The sequence below is a fragment of the Sinocyclocheilus grahami genome, unplaced genomic scaffold, assembly GCF_001515645.1.
Source record: "Sinocyclocheilus grahami isolate Dianchi unplaced genomic scaffold, SAMN03320097.WGS_v1.1 scaffold126.1, whole genome shotgun sequence".
Lineage (NCBI taxonomy): Eukaryota > Metazoa > Chordata > Actinopteri > Cypriniformes > Cyprinidae > Sinocyclocheilus > Sinocyclocheilus grahami.
In genome coordinates, this window is record NW_015505305.1 from 892,858 (window position 1) to 912,898 (window position 20,041).

Genomic DNA, 20,041 nt, shown 5'->3' on the forward strand with positions numbered 1-20,041 from the left:
TCAGAAATCAAGACAGTGATCTATGTGACCAATTCGATTCGCTTTTGACACTCGGGCACAGTGGCTCTTCGCTCAGCAACTCAAGCTCGGACCGTATAAAGCGTGTACCATCCAAACCAAACTAAAACGAAGAGGTTGATAAGCTAAAGTGTATTGGATTTGGTAAGAGTTAGTCGATTGTTTCTGGCCCCTGGGTGGTGGTTTATGGTAATGTTAGTATCAATACAAACAAAGGCCATACAGCTGTACAAAGCACATCAAGGAAATGAAAGACAAGGCTGCCTCTGTCAGTGCAGTGTACAATAAAAGAGGGAGTTAAAGGCAGGCCGACCGATCACTGGGGAGCAACAAAATGAATGAACTGTAGAAATGCTCCGAGTTGATCCTTTTCACTAGCGGTTTAGGGACTAGCTAATGGTCGGGACAGAAAATATATAACCCAGACACGTTCGGGCATCGCAAAGGTCAGGAAAGGGTGAAACCGAGCAGACAGAATGATAGGGAACCTGTCATAAAACGCCATTATTGAGAGAATAAGTGATGAATTTCTGTAAGCCATTAGATAAAACATTTCTGATTAGGAAGCCATTGTCAGCCATCAGGTGAGAAATTTATATAGGGGTCAAATCTGAAGTGCAATCAATATGCTGTTTGAATTATTTAATGACAATTAAATGAAAGACAGGGGGCTTCAAGGTGAGAACAACCATTAATTTATGAAAGATATGTTGCGGATTTAAAAAATGTAAGTATAAATACATTTACCAACCCAGAGTACAAGAATTAGCATTTTGATTTATACTGACCCTGTTCAGGTTCAGGTCAATATCACTTCCATTTCTAAATCAATTCAGGAGATGCACTAAAAATGAATTGACTGCTGAATTCCCCTTTGGTTTCCAGATAAATGTCCAAAAAACTGTATCCAAGTTCACCTCTTGAATCTAATTTACCTGCTTTCTGAATCAGCATACTTGAAGCTTCTAACAGACTCCTAAATGAGATAAATAACCCGACGCACATACAAGTTCTACAAATCATATTAAGATAAAAACAATTATATTTTATCCTTAGTATGATTCACTTTAGTAAAAATTTGACATTTTTTCTACTATAATTTGGACTGAAATTGTGAAAAAAAAAAATGCAAGGGACAATAGATTGTGAGAACATTCCCTCTCCTGCCTCTTTGTAATGCACACATTGCCAAAGCTGACCACCGTTACTTGTAAAAGCAATCTGGCAACCCTCCTCCATCTCGCTCCGCAATCCTCCAGCAGTATTAGCGATACTAGTAAAGGTCACATGATAAACGACTGACAAACAAATCAAACCATATTAGCTTGTAGCTTTGTTATCAGCCGACGGCAGACATAACAGAAAAATGAAGCTTCTCCCGAATAATTCGGCTGTGCGTTTTGCCTGCTCTGCAGTCTAAATCAGAGGGAGGGACAGTAAGGAGAGGAGGGAGAAGAAAAAAAAAACAAGAATCTGGCAGTGGCTGTTTGTCTCAGCACCTGACAGTGGGAGAGCAATAATACGCATTAATGATGGTGCGTGTACAAGTCTATGCAGCCAGGAGCAGTCAGTCACATTGGCTCCCAGGAGGTGCCAGTGAGCCGGGGTACACTTACACACACAGACACATATATACACCTCCCCAAGGCCCCCAAGGTGAGAGTGACCACCGGGCCCCCATCCCCTGTCTACCCTTTGAGTCAAATCAGGGTTTTCCAAAAGACTCCGACTGTTTAAGAATGGCACAGGCATGTGGAGAAGCGGGAAGAAATTTGGAAATGGCAGTTCAGAAACAATCAAGGCGAATTTCAAACGGATTAGGCTGGGAGGTTCTGGGCACGAGTTAGATGCTATCTCAACTTTCCAACTGAAAGTCATCACACAGCCAGGAAAAATCAATCACGTCTCCTCCAGGATGAGAAAAGTAATATGAAAAACAAGTGCAATGGCTGCCATCTGCGCAACACAAAACTGGTCTGCTCCGAAATGAATTGCCATAGATATTTCCTTCCTCTGCTTCCTGCTTTTTATTTGTGTTCCCCGTCAGCCTGTTCTCATTTCTCAGTTGTACTTTTTATAGTTGTGTACAAAAAAAAAACTGTTCCGCTGTGAAAATTTGGTAGCTACTGTTAGCATGCTTAATATTACGCAAGTTAATCTAATTGTTACTTATAGACAACAAAGAAACAACAAAAGACGACAGACAAACATCATTTCTACTGGGTGGAAAACAACTTTAAATAGCAAAATGACTGAACAAACGTAGGCACTTACATTGTATTGCTTTTGATCTTTGTACATAGTATTCTTTTTCTTTTTTTTTTAGACTTTTATTCTATACTAATTTTTATACATTAAATATATCAAAAGATAAAGATATTTCAAATGTTGCAAAAGATATTTCAAATAAATGCTGTTTCTTTCTAACTTTCTATTCAAAGTATTGTATTGTAACTTTCTAAAAAAATATTGTATTGAGACGTGTAAAGCACTTTATGGATATAAGCATTTTTTATATGTCTATAGAAATGAATCGTCTATCAAAGAATATTGAAAAAATAACCGTTAACCGTTTCCACAAAAATGTAAGCAGCACACCTCTTTTCGACAATGATAAAAAATGTCAGCATATGACATTGTGATTTCTGAAGCATAATGTGACACTGAAGACTGGAGTAATGACTTCTGAAAATTCAGCTTTAACATCACAGAAATAAATTATATTTTAAAATATATTATATCTGAAAACGTTTCTATCAAATTCTAATACTTTTTCACAATATTACCGTTTTGTATTACTGTATTTTTGATCAAAAGGATGCAGCCTTGGTGAGCATGAAAGACTGACTCAAGTTTTGAATGGTATTATACAATACAGATATTCCTTCACATCACCACATCATTGCAGGTGATTCAAAACAATGTTTCTTGCACTGAAATTACTTGGTAGCAACTTTTCCATGCGCTTCCTTTCCATCTTAAACCTGACAGCATCTTTAAACATGGATTTCAGTGTTAGCAGGCCGGTTTGGGCACTTTGGGTTATCCACTCCAACTCATGGACATGACCTGAGTGGGAGAGGAAGAGATTATGGCAGAATGAGCGAAGGAGAGGGCGCTCGGGCCTGAGCTCCCTCACATGAAGCTTTCATTACATGAAGGGCGATCCGCAGAGAAACCTGATTCACCATGGGACTGTGTTCCTGCACCAGAAAGCCAGTGCTCCTGTCAACCTCCATACCGGTATCTCTTACTGTAGATGGATGGAGAGAAAGAAAAAGAGAAACTAACAATCCTTGTCAGAGCCAAATACTGTCTTTAGCCCATGTACGGATTTGAAATAATTGCAGTTGTCATTAATGTCAAGAATCAGGCAGTGGCCTGCAATGGTGGAGCCTGGGCAGACGCTAACGAATCATGTGAAGCCATGCATACTTGACATTTATTACATAAAACAATAAGCAGCAAATAATCTCTTGCTGCATAATTACACCATTTAGACACGATCGGGATCAGATGTAATGAAAGAGACCAGCAGGAAAAAAGGAATTAGTTGCCATCTGCTTTCCTGGAGGGCCTGCCACCACCCTGGAGAGACATCACGGATAATGTGAGACTTTAGTAGCTCTGCTTTAACTGGGGAATGACACTAATTCTGCCCAAAGTTTATCTCCCCTCACTGAGCAGGACTCATAAAGATTTCATGTTACTCAAATAAGCCCTACAGTTTTCGCTCTGATCGTGCTATAGATAGATGTGCTATAGACGCAGTAGGCATTACACAATCATACCGCATACGTTTTATAGAAATGTATTAAGACAATGCGTTAGACTTATGGAAAGCTTCGTTTAACACCACTGTGGTATTTCAACTTAAATATTTATTAGGTTAAACTAAGTTTTAGTATCAACAATTCCCATAAATCAGATAATGTCAAATTCTCAATTATGGGAATTTTACTATATAGGATTTAGTAATACTACTACAACTACTACTAGTACTACTACTACTACTAATAATAATAATATACTATGAATTTAAAATTATATTTATAGAATTATTATTATTATTGTTGTTGTTATTTCATCATTTAGGTCACTTTACTTTATAATAGTTTTCAACTTTTTTTATTGTATTCACAGCTTATCCAACTTTTTCTTCCAAAATTAAAAAATGTAATTAAAATGTCAAATATCATTACCATCACACAGAAACAATATTAAAAATCATCATCTTCACACACACTGCACCAAAATCAAGAAGGTTGATCAAGGCCATGATCAGATGCTTATTCCAGGCCATACATGATAAATGTTTTAACATCTATTTCTATTCAAGAAGATAATATTAGTTGTGGACTAATTATTTAATATTTATTAATTACTATCAACATGGTAATAATATCATATGCTATATTAATCTCATATGTCAATAACACACACATAATATAAAATGTTATATATATAAATTATGCCACAAATTATGACACTGGATAACAATTTAAATCATGTTAAAAAGATCATGCAAGTCTTTTTGATTAAAAAAATAACATACTACTAACAAAGGTACTAATTATAACATTTTTCTTGTGTACTTTGCTTGTATAACATGTATGCTATTTTTAAAGGACAGGTCTGATATGTTTTTTGTGCAGCCAAGAGCAGCAAAGGCATATATACATATATATATATATATACATACATATACACACACATACATATACATAATTATATTATATATATATATATTCTATTTTATTCTATTCTATTATATTTCTCTAACACGTACCTATTAAATATTCACAAATTATGCTACTGGAAAACTATTTAAATCATGTTAAACAGATCATGCAAGACAAAATAATTATCTTTTTGACTAAAAAAAAACAACATACTACTAACAAAGGCACTAATTATAACATTGTTCTTATGTATTCTGCTTATATAACATGCATGCTATACTTAAAGGACAGGTCTGATATGGGTTTTGTGCAGTTTTCTCCAGCCAAGAGAAGCAAAGGCATATATAAGGCATTATTTTGGTGCGCTCCTGGCTACAGAGAATTAGAAAATATCAGACTGTCATTGTGATTTGATACTAGGATGAAAAATGTCAAAAGTGGAGATGACAAATCAGCCCAGTGAGGAGAAGTGGCTCTCAGACAGGGGATGTCATTTGTCATGATTGCCATTTGACTGCACTCCCAGTCCCCCTCCTCCACCGGCTTTTCTGCCTACAGATGAATGATACATTGATAGCCATTAATTCTAAATTATCCAAATTTGCCTAACTGCATCTAGCATGTGTGTGGAAATCAAATTTATCAATGCTTTCCTTTTCCTTTCTCCATTTTTCCTCCCCTCCGCTCTCCTCTTCTTTGCCTTCCGCAAAGCCTGAACCTTTCGGTGGACAGACAGGGAATTAGATTTGCACTCTGCACAATACACACAGCCAGACCATCAAACCCTAAGCTTGGTGACATTTCCGAATGTTCATCTCCCCTCATTTCAATCGTCCATTTGGAATGAATAAAACGGCCAGGCGACTTGAAAGAATGGCAGCCCCCTGAGCTTCGCTGCATCTATGGCTCATATCTCCACCTCCTCCTCCTCCTCTTTGCATCCCCGCCCCCCCTTACGCCCCCACCACGAACCCAACCTTTAGGAAGCATAGAGGCTTTGTTGGAGGGGGACACAGCTGAGCCTGCCTCACATCCAGAGCCCACTGCATAATACTGGAGGTAATTAAGCCACAGCTTCAAGGTTGCATGGACACAAGACAATTCAGCCTAATGAAGTATCGATCGGCTGCAGCAGAAGTAAAACAAGTTGACATTCATTTAGAGGTACTAGTGAGAATATACCACAATGCCACTAATGACGTAAGGCTTCAATGGCACATGGTTTAGTCATATGAAAACAATGTAGTCTAGACTACAATACCTCTTGTTGAGCTACTTTGTCAAATCAACAATCAGGACCATGTATGTTTTTGGTACTGTTGAAGGGTGTATGAAAAGAGAGTTTGGTTATAAAAGAAAATAATAGTCGATTTCAAAGAAAACTCAGATTTAACCAAATGACTTTCAAAGAAACAATGGCTTTCAATGGCATTCCTCTTAAATATCAAGACTTAGACTGATATCAATCTTGTTAATAGAACAACGGACGTTCAGATTGTATCAGACAGTGCGTTATTAAACCAATTCACAATTATTCCAATATGAAAAATCCTGAGAAACATAAATGATTTGGCCTGTCAGGAGATGAGCGAGGTTTGGTTCCACTAAAAAAAGGTCTACATGTCCTGAGAAAACCTCTCATAGCAGAAAACCCCCCAGTGACAACCAAAATTCATCAACAAATCTGACTCATTAAAGTAGTTTGATTGACAGATGTTATTATTCATAACATTTGCCCTAGTTCCATGACTGAAAGCTGTAAACCAAGCAGCTGACTGCACCGGGCTAAACTAATGAGTGGATCTCTGAAGACCTTGCACTAGATCATCTTAGAGCAACTTGAGAAGTCCTTTTCCAGACCAAAAATGGGTTTTGTTGCTTAGTTTATTTTGATTTAATTAAAATGAGTGAAAATTCAAAAGTTTTATTTACAAACACTTACTGTATGGAATAAATTTAAATGTGTAAAATCAAGTACTTACAATTCATTTGCATTCAAACTACATACATTTTGAATACTGAATTGTAAATCTAAATTCATTTGTCTGAGTAGTTTAATTTAATACTTAATACAATATCCAAAGAAAATATTTGTTATTTAGTATGATGGAAAAACTATGCACTCCCTTTTATTTGCATTTTACAGGAATTGCGGAGAAAGAAAAGGTCTGACTGTCATTTAAACTATATCACTTGCTAACAAAATGCTGATAAGAAACATAATTCACCATAACTAATCAATTCATTTTATCTGAAATAAACACAGCTTTGCACTTTACATGAAATTCAAACCGAGCACTCAAAACACCCACATTTGCAGCTTATCAGCCCAATCAAATGCAAACATCTGGGCGAGAGCAGAAATGTTTTCCTTAAGTAATTGTCAGTCTTTTAATGGAGTCCATGAATGTCAGTTGCCAATATGTTTTAGCATTAAATGCAGCAGGAAGGATCCAGAAAGGTGGGTTATTCAGCAGAACACAACGCATTGTTAAACAGCCTCAATTATGCCAAATAGCCAGGTTTAGACGCATATTTGCATTGTGTAATATCTACAATCAATGCAGACATGAAAGTCAATTTGACTCGGCCTCATAGGGTGAAACTCACAGTAAGTGAAAACCACTAGCGCTTTACATAAAAAGTACAGTGAGTTCCATTTGTCAGTGGCACGGTTCAAATATTTTGACATACTTTATGATAATAGCTGCACAAACCTGCTAACAAATCACCAATCATGTGCAAACAGAAAAAAAGAGAAAATGCACCGGTTGGATGTTTTATTTTAATGTTGTGCTTTAAATTCGTTCCACTGCCAAAAAGATCACACTGATGCATTACTGTATCGTTGTCAGAAAATGACAGTCAAGTTCCACGGTGCATTAACTTTAGCACAAGGCCTTTAAGACATTTACACAAAACATGGTACAAAAAAATTCCACCCACAGAAGAAGAATACTGTATATAAAAGTCCACAAAGCATTTGGAGTGAAGGTGAGAGATGCTCAAAGTGCAGGTCAGGTGACATGATAAACAGAGAACTGAACATGTACTCAAATCTCTAACTCTCTTTTAGGCACTCTTTGCTCATGGCATAGACTGCAAGAAGATTATATAACATAGCATAACTACACACCACATTAAGGATTCAGGTAGAAACCCCTAAAGGCAAAAGCTCACTCTAAAAAGATTTTTTAATACACATTTATGTGGATATGAATTAAAAATTTGCTGGCCTACAAAACACACTTTGAGACAAAAGCTAAAAAAGTTCAAATGAAACATTGGTCATTCAGTTGCATAGACTAATTAATAAGTCAGATTGTGAATTATAAACCATCTTTGATTTGACTTTGTACTCAAAAAAACTTTTCTTTTGACATTTTTGATAGCTTATAGCGATCATAAATCACATTAATTATAAATCAGAGACTGTTTTGACACACACGGAGGAAAAAAAAGAAACCGCTGTCCAGTTTATGAAAGAAGTAAGCATAAATAAAAAATGTTCTCATGGGCAATCATAAATATGGAGAAGCGAGGTGTGAAAATGAATATCTAGTGTCCGCAAAAAAATAAAGGGAAAAAAAAATAGGGTGCATTGTGCAGGGCAGCTCTCTGCTTGTCTTACTGTGAGTTGTTTGGTTTCTTTTCTTACCTGTCACAGATGCAGATGAGTCAGGCCAGTTCCTCAGAGGATTCTGCTGCTGCTGAAGAAATGCAGGCCATCCACAGAAACCACACTGTGTACACTTCACTGAAATACATATACATCAGATAATATTTGCATCAAAACATCTGCGACTTTAACTTTTGTCACAGCACGCAAAACGCACAATGATCGCTGTATAAATTTGCTTGTATTGGATCTTGTACAGCTCTCAATTCTATGAACATGTGTATATCTACATACACAAAGCTGTACTCTGGAAAAAGAAATATGTGATGAAACTAATTTCACTATACTGTACTATAATAATATTAATAATAATAATAATAATTAAATTAAAACAAAACAAAAAAACAATACAAAATATACAGCTTGATTAGTTTCTGATTGCAAAAGCTTTTAAAGTTGAAAAATAACATATTACAAAACTTAATTAGTTTCTGTTTGGAAAATCTTGTTGAATTTAAAAAATATATATTTGTATTAATAAAATAATAATAAAATAAACAAGTATTTCCATATCCCTTTAATTTATTATATTATATTATATTATATATATAAAAACTGTATATGTGAGATTAAGAGTTGCAAGTAGTCTTGTACCCAATGCACCTTTGATTTCAAAAGAGAAAAAATATATAATATAAAAATATATAAATAAATAAGATTAAATAAAAAATAAAGAGAAAACTTGATTAGTTTTTAATTGGAAAAGCTTTTAGAGTTGTTAATAAAACCATAAATAAACAAGTATTTTGATATGTAATGATATAATAATGAAATTCAATTCAATGAAATATTAATTTAATTTAAAAAAAACATTACATCAGACAATATTTGTGTCAAAGCATATGCAAGTTTAACTGGACCATGCACAGCTCGCAGTTCTATGAAGATGTGTGTGTCTACACACAAAAAGTTGTACAATGAAAAAAAAAATCACAAATAATAAAAGAAATGGCAGGTACCACAATGAATTAAAAGTGAAATTTTAAAATATATATTTTTTATAGTCTACCACTCTTCACATGCAAAGTTTAAAGTAAAAACAATTTCATACACTTTCATACTATTACTTTTGTAATTAGTTTTTATGCAACTCATACTGTCATTTAAAGTGTTATTGATATTAATTTCACAACCTCTGGCCAGGCAGACACATTACACAGAGTTAAAAGTTTCTCTTTAGCTGTACTTTGCTAAACTGCAATGTCAATATATGTCATATGAAAAAGTAGGCCAGGAACTATCAATCTAATCCTCATCACTACTCAATCTGCTGTATATGAATAGTGCATGATTAATTCTTCAGTATTAATCATGTACTTTGTTCATATAAAACAAAGCTTAAGCTCTATTTGCTAAGATATATGACCTTGTGAAAGAGTTAAGACATTACAGCTTGGATTTAAAATGCATCTAAAGATTAAAACTGCTGGTTGACTATTAGAGAGGATTATAGATAAAGGAAAATTATTTTTCATTTTTGATGCAAAACTGATTTTGAAGTTAAAAAAAAAGGAACAGGTGGTACATTATATATTTTGATAGCAAATAAGGTTACGCAGAATATGTGTAATATATCGCTCCCCTCCCTTCAATCAGAGCAGTAAAATTAAAGTAATACCTTGCACGAGCAACAAGATTTGTTGTGAATATATGCTTCAGTGCTTCAGGCAATGTGCTACTTCAGAAATATAGCACGGCTTTGATCTTTACTCATTGAAATGAAAAAATCCTTTATGACTATCAAGTAAGTCTTACTTCTTTTTTTTATTCTCTGACTGTGAATCTTGTTTACCAGAACAGGAGTGCGTGTTTACAGGTGAATGGAAATTACTCAAGAGACACAGAGAGGTTTCGGCTCGGCCAGAAAATGCATATTTTCGCCATTCAACTGCTTTGAAATGCAACCAAGGTCACTGTCAAAGTAATCCATTTTAGCATTCACACTACCTGAAGCATGTCAAAGGTGCACTGGGTACAAGACTACTTGCAACTCTTAATCTCACATATACAGTTTAAAGCAAAAGGGTGGGTAATGACATTCCCCAATAACAGGACACTAAAATACAACAAAAATGCCCTTCTCATTTCTATTATTTGATTAAAGGAATTGTATAATCAATCTATGCATACCAGACCAACTCTAAAGGACTCTTTTAAAGTAAATACTGCCACCCATATAGTGGGGTTGAAATGTCTGAGATTGCATTGAAGATTTGGGAATCAAAATCAAATTTAAACTCAAAATTTTAAGTAGAAATATTATGACATTAAATGAAAAGAAATTTACATTTCTGAACTAGGTCAATAATAAAATAAGTACATTTGTAATATTGATTGTGTGATACAAACACCCAGAAGTTTTTTTAAGATTCAAAAACAAAAACAAAAAAAACTTGGGCTTCATTGGAAGCATCTCAAATCATGCTTGAGAACATAATCATCAGGTTTTACACAAGAAACAAACACAATATACTAAGACATTATGAAAATATTACGCTGATAAATGAAAAAAAAAATCATTATAATTTATATTAAATAAGAAAAATGCAAAACAGAAACAATTTTAGCATAGTTTTCTAAAGCCATAGGAACCCGCTAGGTGACTGTTCACTGGGGGAAAAAGGTTTTACAATATTTTTATTCAATTACATTAAAATGACCTCAGAGTTTATGATGTCTTTTAAATCTCTCTTTCACACAATACGGAAGAGGTTAATAGTTCAACAGGTCACATTTCTGGTCTCTGCCAATGAATACTTCGTATAGTATTTACTTAGTAAATTGATGTATTTCAATCTTGTGATGACAGTATGTGCAGCTGTAATGTAACGTATCTAATTTGAAGCAAAGCACCAGGATGTGTTTTTATATGGAGGTCCTGAGATCTATTTACTTGATTAAATCTGAGCTCCTAATCCTTCATAAGAGACAATGTTAGTCATATTTTTGGCATTTGTCGAAGTCCACTATTGTTGTTTGTTTTATCCACTCAAGCGACATATTACTCTTGCTGGCCAACTATTTCAGTATTACAATAAAAAACATTTTAAATAATTATTAGTATTACAAAATAAAATTTGCCATTACAAAATGCCATTAATTTATTTTAGATTGTTTTTAATAATATAATAAGTAAAAAAAACTGTTTCTGATTGGAAAAGCTTTAAAAATATTTTATTAATAATAAAATAAGTAAACAAATAAACAAAAATGTATTTTCATATGCCATTAATTTATTATGAATTGTTTTGATGTATAGTAATATAATAATACAATTAATTAATACATTTTTAAAGTAAAAATAAACAACAACAACAACACAACACTTTAACAGTTAGAAATGTTAATAATTGAAAAAGCTTTTAAAGTTGTTGATAATATATATTTTTTTTAATTTAAAGTATTTCCATATGCTATTATTTTATTATGAATTGTTTATTATATGTAGCAATCTATTTTAATAAAATAAAATAAATTAATGCAAAAAAAGTAAAAATAAACAACGTACCTTGAAAAATAACATAACTTGATTAGTTTTTGATTGGAAAAGCATTGTAAACTCGTTAATTCTTTAAGGTTAAAGTCTTTAGATGTTCTGGGAGCATTTTAATTTCTATGCTTTTAAAAGGGGATGGGCAGATCAGAGTTGTAATCCTCTCTCCTTTGGCCTCAGAGGCCTGTTTGGCTCCATGCATCAACAACAAATGTTGACCTTGCTGTTCAAAACTCAAGGCCTTAAAGGTATATGCAAACAGCAACATGGACACCTCAAAAGAGGACCGGCTTTTGATGTTGAGGAGCCCTGTTTTCAAAGCAAACGGGAGATACCCATAGGCTCAAATTCCATCAAACAGTTTTTCAAATATGTAGCTTGTAGGTGTTTATAATTAAAAACAAGCGGCATCATGATTAAAACATTGCAGGAGGATCAGAGGCCAGGGAAGACGTAATAAAAAACATAAGAGGCAGGACAGGTGCGTTTAGATTTTCCTCAGACATCTCACACAAAATCTGACGCACACAATCAAACATTCACATCGAGAGACCCAAAATACCCAAAACAATTCATTAAAACGCCCAAATACGAATAGAAAACACACAAAACCCTCAATTGAATTGGTTTCCGCCAGATTCTGTCCAGGTATCACGTGAGTGACACTCTGACATGGTAATAATGTCAGTCAATTTAAAAGGGTGCCGCTTCAAAGCGAGGAAGGAAACTTGGGAATAGTCCCATCATCGTCTGTCGGTCGGATATTTTGTTTCACAGAAGTCACACACACAGTAAAATGGTCAAGGGCTGTCGTGTTGAGATTAATGAGGAAGCTCTAGGCATTCTGGGAGGTCAGTGCGACAGGAGGGATAGGGGTGTGAAAAAGAGCCCTCCAGGACCCCCCCCCCCCAAACATATGAACACACATTCACTCTAAATGAGAGGACTGATTGGTCTTGAATATGCTTGATCTGACATCAAGTAATTAAGAGAAATTATGTGGTAAGGATTGTTTCCATAATGTCTTCGGGGGCTCTGTAATGAAGCCTGATGTAATCCTAACCGCTTTCAAATGGCCTGTGACAAATAAAGACTGATGCTACGGCATGGCAGTTTGAGTGCATTGAGGACTGTTGTCTCGATGATGTAATCATAGACTGAGGATGCTTTTAATTACTAGTTAAATATTTACATTGGCAATTAAGCTAATTAACAAACACCATCGGTCACACTTGATGTGCTGACATGCAGTAACTGTTATCACACTCAACAGCACGATGGCCCTTTCAAGTGACTCATAAAGAGGGCTATCGAGAATATAAATAAACCTGAACATTTCTATCTTTCTTTTCTTCTACTGTCATGTCCAATATGGCATTACAGAGAGACCTTCACTAGTCTCTTTAGTGCTGATCTCTCTTGATCCCGATGTGTGGTCTAAATGAAAACTCAAACAGATCCATTCTCTCAAGTTCCCTCACAGATGTGAGGATCAATACAGGGACATGTGGGTATTGATCAGCGTAAATGGTAGCAACACTCACAAATTTGCCAAAACAAGACCTTTTTTTCCAGAGGTCCGAGGCCAGCACCACATGTGCTGTAATGTTTTTACGATGTCTATGGATTTTATTGAGGTAGATTACAAAGAATTATGTTGTTCATCTTACAACCAGGACTCTCAGGATGGCATACCTTTTGCTGAGCTTATCAGTGCAGTTCTAGTAGGGTGGCTTCTCAGACTGCAATTTAAATGCAGTGTTGCCAAATTTGATATGCAACAGACATAAATGACAAAAAATACAGATCTGTTGACCTGATATTTTCAAAAATGTTTTGATATTACCTTGGGTATTATAAAAAATTCTGCAAATATTCCTAGTAAATGTAGTATAAGATAGTCTATTGCAAGTTAAAATGAAGGCAGTTGATTTTGATGATTATGTAATGAATGCAATTAGCTCAAATACAATAGATGAATACAAAAACATTCAATTATAACAAAAAAAAAAAAGTAAAGTACATCGAAATGCACCAAACATGTTGTCATTTTGATCCCAGGCACAAGCTGCCTGATACGAGTGTTAAATCCTAATGTCAACAGGCACGCTGACAGCACGGTCTACCACTGTGTTAATAAACACACACTTTCATATGCGCTCGTCATACCAATGAGGCTCTTGAGATCAGATGGAAATTGCTCTTGTCTTTCACAAAGTCCATCGTGTTTTCTGGAGGGACAAGCCAAGAGGCCAAGATGTGCAGCGGAGTGTGTCAAGTTGTTCAGGGGGGGTGGAGACGTCCCCCAGCTTTATAACGAAGGCGTGCTAAATCATTTAATTGTTCCCTAAAAGCATAAAGTCTAATTAGCATAGACATAATTGCCATGCCTTGCGGCATGGGGCAATTGACATCTAGGCAAGATGTTAATTGTTGTAATTGTAACATTCCTGAATGCATGTTATGCAAATGAAAAAAAAAAAGTTAATTTACAGCATTTGGTCATTTTAATGCCTGTGTTAATTGGACATGTGTTTAAGAACACATGGCAGCACACAAGTGGCTAATATCAAACACCCTCACACAGGGCCTAAAATTAATGTTAAAAAAAAGAAGTATTGGTGAGTATATGAAATGGTGTTACTCTCCAAATGGCCAGTAACTTTTTTTTTATTCGTTCTAAAAATGCCTGAGAACACAATATGGTTTAGAGTGATTTCCAGACCTGACTCCATTGTAATTATATATAATACAAATACATATTAAAAAAATTATATAAAAGAAAGTGTTTGGTAGATTCAGTATTCATCTCATTAATCTTGTATTGATTTACTAGATAAGAGGAGGCAAATATCAGATGTAAGATATACTTGGGCAAAAACGAATTACTGCCAATTCCATTTTAAAATTGGTCCTAGCTGTTAATTACTGATATTCTTTCATATGACAAACCGAAATGATCTCGGATTGTGTTATAAGCTGATATATATCATTAGTAGAAAGTTTGTGTTGAGTAAGCCCATCGATGGAGATGCACGGGAGCAACACGCATCCATGCTTTGCATTTTATGCAAGACGAAACAATTGATTTTTGCAAATAATTTTAAATACATCAGCAGTCTTTTTACCTGGTTTTCCCAATAGACCCCTAGTGTTGAGTGGAACCATGGTATGTCTTTAGCAATAATGCAAAATCAATGAGCAGAAACAGAGCTATCATCTCCTTAAACTCAAACTGCTATTTCACTGATTTCTAATTAAATTGACAGTGAGTCCAAACAAACGGGCCTCCTCACTGCACGGATAATACAATACTCTTAGTTTTAAAGACCTAATAATGTGGGTGACTTCAGAGTAACAAAATTATACAATTTCGCTTTCTCAACGCTGAATGAAAACACATCGATCTGTAAACATACTTCTTTGATCGTTCGAAACGCTCAACAAAGCCTAGTGTCTTGAAATAGATATTTGTATGGTAATTCTTCCATTTATCTTTGAGATGCGGTGGGGAGATGAGAAGCCCTCTTCTATTTGCAGTTCCATTAATCTTTTGAAGTCTTAAATGCGTAATCCAATGAAAGACAAAGCTGAAATCCAGAGCCAGTCGTACCGGATTAAATATTTATAGTGGATGCCTTTCTCCGTTCTTACACCAACAACTTCTACGCTTTTTGCTCTTTGCTATGAAGTGAGCTAAGGCGCTTGTGTGCTCGCTGGCCCATAACAGGGAGGACAGAGCAATCAGAAAAGTACCAGAATCAACATGAAATAGCTAACAATTACTGGCATTTTCCCCCCTTTTTTTACATGGACAGGAGGAAACGAGGAGCGTATAAATCAAGCCATTCTGCTAGGTGGAGGGCGCAAGAAAGTAACTGTGCTGTTAAATGATTATGTACTCATTCTAGTTCTGTCACTTTGTGTTTACACCACTGTCAATGACATGCCAATCAAGACCTTTATAAGACCTAATTCTCACAGAAAAGGCTACTGCTTTTAGGGAGTTTTCGAGTCGTCACCAATGAGTTTTTAAAATCATGTCTGCTTAGATCTCTGCTTAATAGGAGAAACACCAACTTGACCCAAAACTGATGTCACTCTGTAGTCTCTATTCAATAAACAAAATCAAATTGTTGATTGCACAAACTTAATACAAACTAGTGCAGTCAAGTGATTAAAAAGTTTAACTCAATTAATCACATAATAGGCTGATTAATTCATTGCATGTCAATTAAAAAAAAGATACTTTAAGCTTGAATTGCTCCAATGATGGGGGGAAATGCTTAGAATGTTTAATAAACAAATGATTAATTTGTGTTAATATTTCTTTTTTTTTTTTATGTAATAAAAATATATTAAATAAATAATGAATTAATAAATGAATAAAAAAATTAAAAATTCATCGCTGAAATTAATAAATTAGTGGGGGGAAATTAATAAATGAAATTTAAAACAAAAACTTAAATGGTAATGAACTGAAGTAAATACACAGAAAGTAAAAGTTTTGCATCTAATTCCAAATGTGTGTTTGTTCAATGTGTTTTTGTTGCAGTAAAAGAATTATAATAATAATAATAAATAGATGCAAAAAAGGAGTCTCCTGTGTTGATTTGGCATCTGGCTTTGTTTTCTGGATGCAGGTCCTTGCACTTATAGACCTGCCATAAGGGATTTAAAAGATTCCCTGAATCTGGCTCTTTTCAACAAAGTAAATCCTGGTATTATACTCCTCCAGACTTTGACTATTTTACAGCAGCATTTAAATAAGTGAGCATAGGAGAAAATATGTCCAAGGTCTGTAACAGATGTCCAGTGGTCTTTCTGTTCTCCCTTTGGCTAATTTAGCACTATATTGAGCCTTCAAGGGAGGATTGATGGTCCTGAAGGTGTCCCCCCTGACCCCCACCCTAACATGAGCAAGTCTCAGGAGGAAGCAGCTACAACTTCCAACACTTTATTATTGGACAATTCTTTCAGTTGGGTGACATGGCTTAGGAGATGTCACAAACTGCCCAATCAATACTGGAAGCTTAGCGAGCTGAAGTGTCTACCACCGCAGTGGCAGCAGCTGTGGCCGAACACACTGCTGACCTGTTTACGGGATGGTAATTACTTCGGAAGTGCCCAGTTTTTGGATCTCACTGACCAGAGCGCATAAATGCCGGGGGAAAAAAAAGCACAGGGCCTGAGCAATCAATCCATCCGTGAGCTTGACCACTGCATTTTAAATGATGGGGTCACTGATGATTTCAGCTAGACAATGAAACGTGTAAAAATTTAATTACAAAATCTATCCGTCATTCCCTTCGCTTACGGCACATGTGACTGATGCCGAAAACATGCTCACTTGACAACAGTCATTTTTGGTCTCTCAACCAGTCAGTCAATGACGATTTCTGCAAAAGATTTGAGGTTAATATTTGTAAGCGAAACAATTGCTTTGCTGTAACGATTGCACTTGACTGAGACTTAACAAAAATCAAAATCTCCCACCCACAGAATTTCTCTGTGAATCGACGAGCACTAACTCCTGACATTTCTTGGCTTATTTCCTCTGAATGAGGAGCAGGAACAGACAGAAGCTGCGTGTCTGGATGCGGTTGCCTGTGGCTCGATCTACTTGACTTGTGGTGCAACAAAGCGCTCAGCATGTAGGCAATCCAAAGCCCAGTAGCTGGCAAATGTATTGATCCTATGGATTTCCTCCAAAAGTAGTGATAATGATATATCATGGCCAGATTTGGATGAGCAAACTGTTGGAGAAGTGTGAAACCAATTTAAGGACATAAAGACCGTGACTTCCAGTTGCAGTGCTTCAAACAACTAAGGACAAAGGGAGAAAAATCTATGGAGACCTTTAAAGGCCTTTACAAAAGGCTTCATTTGTCTAGAGATGGTTGTTAAATTCCTAACTGACACGTATATTTTCCAAACATTTTTAGAACAGTAAACATAAACTTACTACAGAAAGTATGATGGCTGTTAAAAATGGCAATGTAGTTTGAATTGGAACAAACATGATAATACTATAAAAACACACAAATAGTATATACACATTAAAATTTTGGGGTCAGTAAGATTTTTAGATGTTTTTGAAAGGTCTTTTATGCTCACCAAGACTTCATTTATTTAAGCAAAAATACAGTAAAAACTAAAGATGTATAATATTTGTGGAAATTACAATTTAAAATTTTTTATTTTAATATATTTTAAAATGTGATTTATTTCTGTGATGGCAAAGCTGAATTTTCAGCAGCCAGTACTCCAGTCTAATTTGTAGCTTTTTTCAGGATTTTTTAAAGAAATTTTGAAGGGCAACCAAAATACAAAACTTTTGAAAAAAAATGTATATGTCTTCACTTAATCAATTTAATGCACCTCGCTGAATAAAAGTATTCATTTCTTTTAAAAATCTCACTGAATGGTAGTGTGTATACACAATTTGTAAGCAAAAGTAAAAGCCAACAGCATTTTAGCATTAAGGCAACATGATGTGTGTTAACTAATAAGCATGCTGCAAATGTATATAGATAGTATGTGAATTAAGTTGATATCTTGCTCGCAGGGCAAATTATCACTTTAATTTTATTTAGCTCATTTTCAAACTTTCAAAACTGTCAGTTACGAAAACACAAAAAAATTCTTTACTTCATGACAGTTTAAAGAAATCTGTATAGTTACACAGCAGTTTTCCTGCATACTGCACATGGATTAAAGTTATGGGAGGACAGAAAGACAATTTATGTGTTTTCTATTATATTCTCGGAAATCTGGTCATAATCCTGCATGTTAAATATCAGACACTTTCATTTTTCATCCTGAATCAATGCATCTGTGCTTTAAGCTTCTTAGTATGCTGAGGAATTGGATTTCTGTGAAAACATTACATATACAGGTTTGTATTAAAATCTATCATTTATATTCAATTTTCACCTGATTAAAATGTAACATCTGATTATGGTAACCCTTCGCAATCTTACTGACATGGAAAAACGTTCATTTTAATCTCTGCAACATTTTAATTACTAGATAAATTCTGACTTTAAGAGGAAAAACAAATGATTGGTACAACTTAAAAAGAAAAATATATTAAATTGAAAGAAAATGTTACTCTAAATTAAGATTTAATTTTTTTCTCTGCTCTGAATGACAAAAATGTTCAAAGGCAACTGATATTTTTATTTAAAAAATACCTCATGAAGGAGGTTTTAATTCAATGAAGTTTAGGTTTCAATTCAAATCTGATGCACTTTCCTGTAACATGAAACAGTCACTAAATTTACAAATTTTTACTAATACTCAAATACTATATAATGCTAAATAAAATATGCCCATGGATAAACTTGTCTCTTTCGGTTTCAGGCAACACAACATCTAAATCAGACTTTCCTTTGGAAATGAAAATAGGTGGCATTTATGTCAGTTTGCTTCACCTTGCTCTGGACATGTGGTTTGATGGCAGTTGTAATTTTGCAAGATTTTTTCCCCTCTCTCCCCTTACATCAATTCTGAAAGGAAACTCGCAGTCTTTTGTAGTTATGTTTTAAATTCAAACGCTCGCCAGCATGCTGAGTGTTCATTTTGGAACTGTGATGGCCAAATCAAGATAACAACATGTCTCTCCAGACAAAATGACCACAGCATGATGCTGCCAGCTGAAATTAATTCCGCAGTTGACTCGAGGGGGGATTCAGAAGCAGTGTCTACCACACCTACTGTATTTAGGGTGCCTTATCTTTTACATGCTGTTCTCAATTCACTCTCCCAGCATTTGCTGATGAAAATGTAGATCAAGCAAAATATTTTACTCGAGATCCTCACAGTGCCATTAAGAAAATGGTGGTGCGTCGCTCCTACAAAAAAGGTATATTTGTTGGAGCTGTTCTCTGTGGCTGCCTTTGTGCTCCAGAGGCAATTCTGGAGAGGTCAAAATAAAATAATTGTTCCTGCCTATGCAGCCTGACATCCAAGATTTTTGGGAGTAGATTCAAAGCGCACCATTTTGATTGCCTGTGTACTCTTGCTTTTCATGTTTCAAAGATAAAAATAATACAGACACACACCTATTGCTCAGCATGAATAGAATATTCAAATATATTTTAAATATATATATATATATATATATATATATATATATATATATATATACACACACATATAAATAAA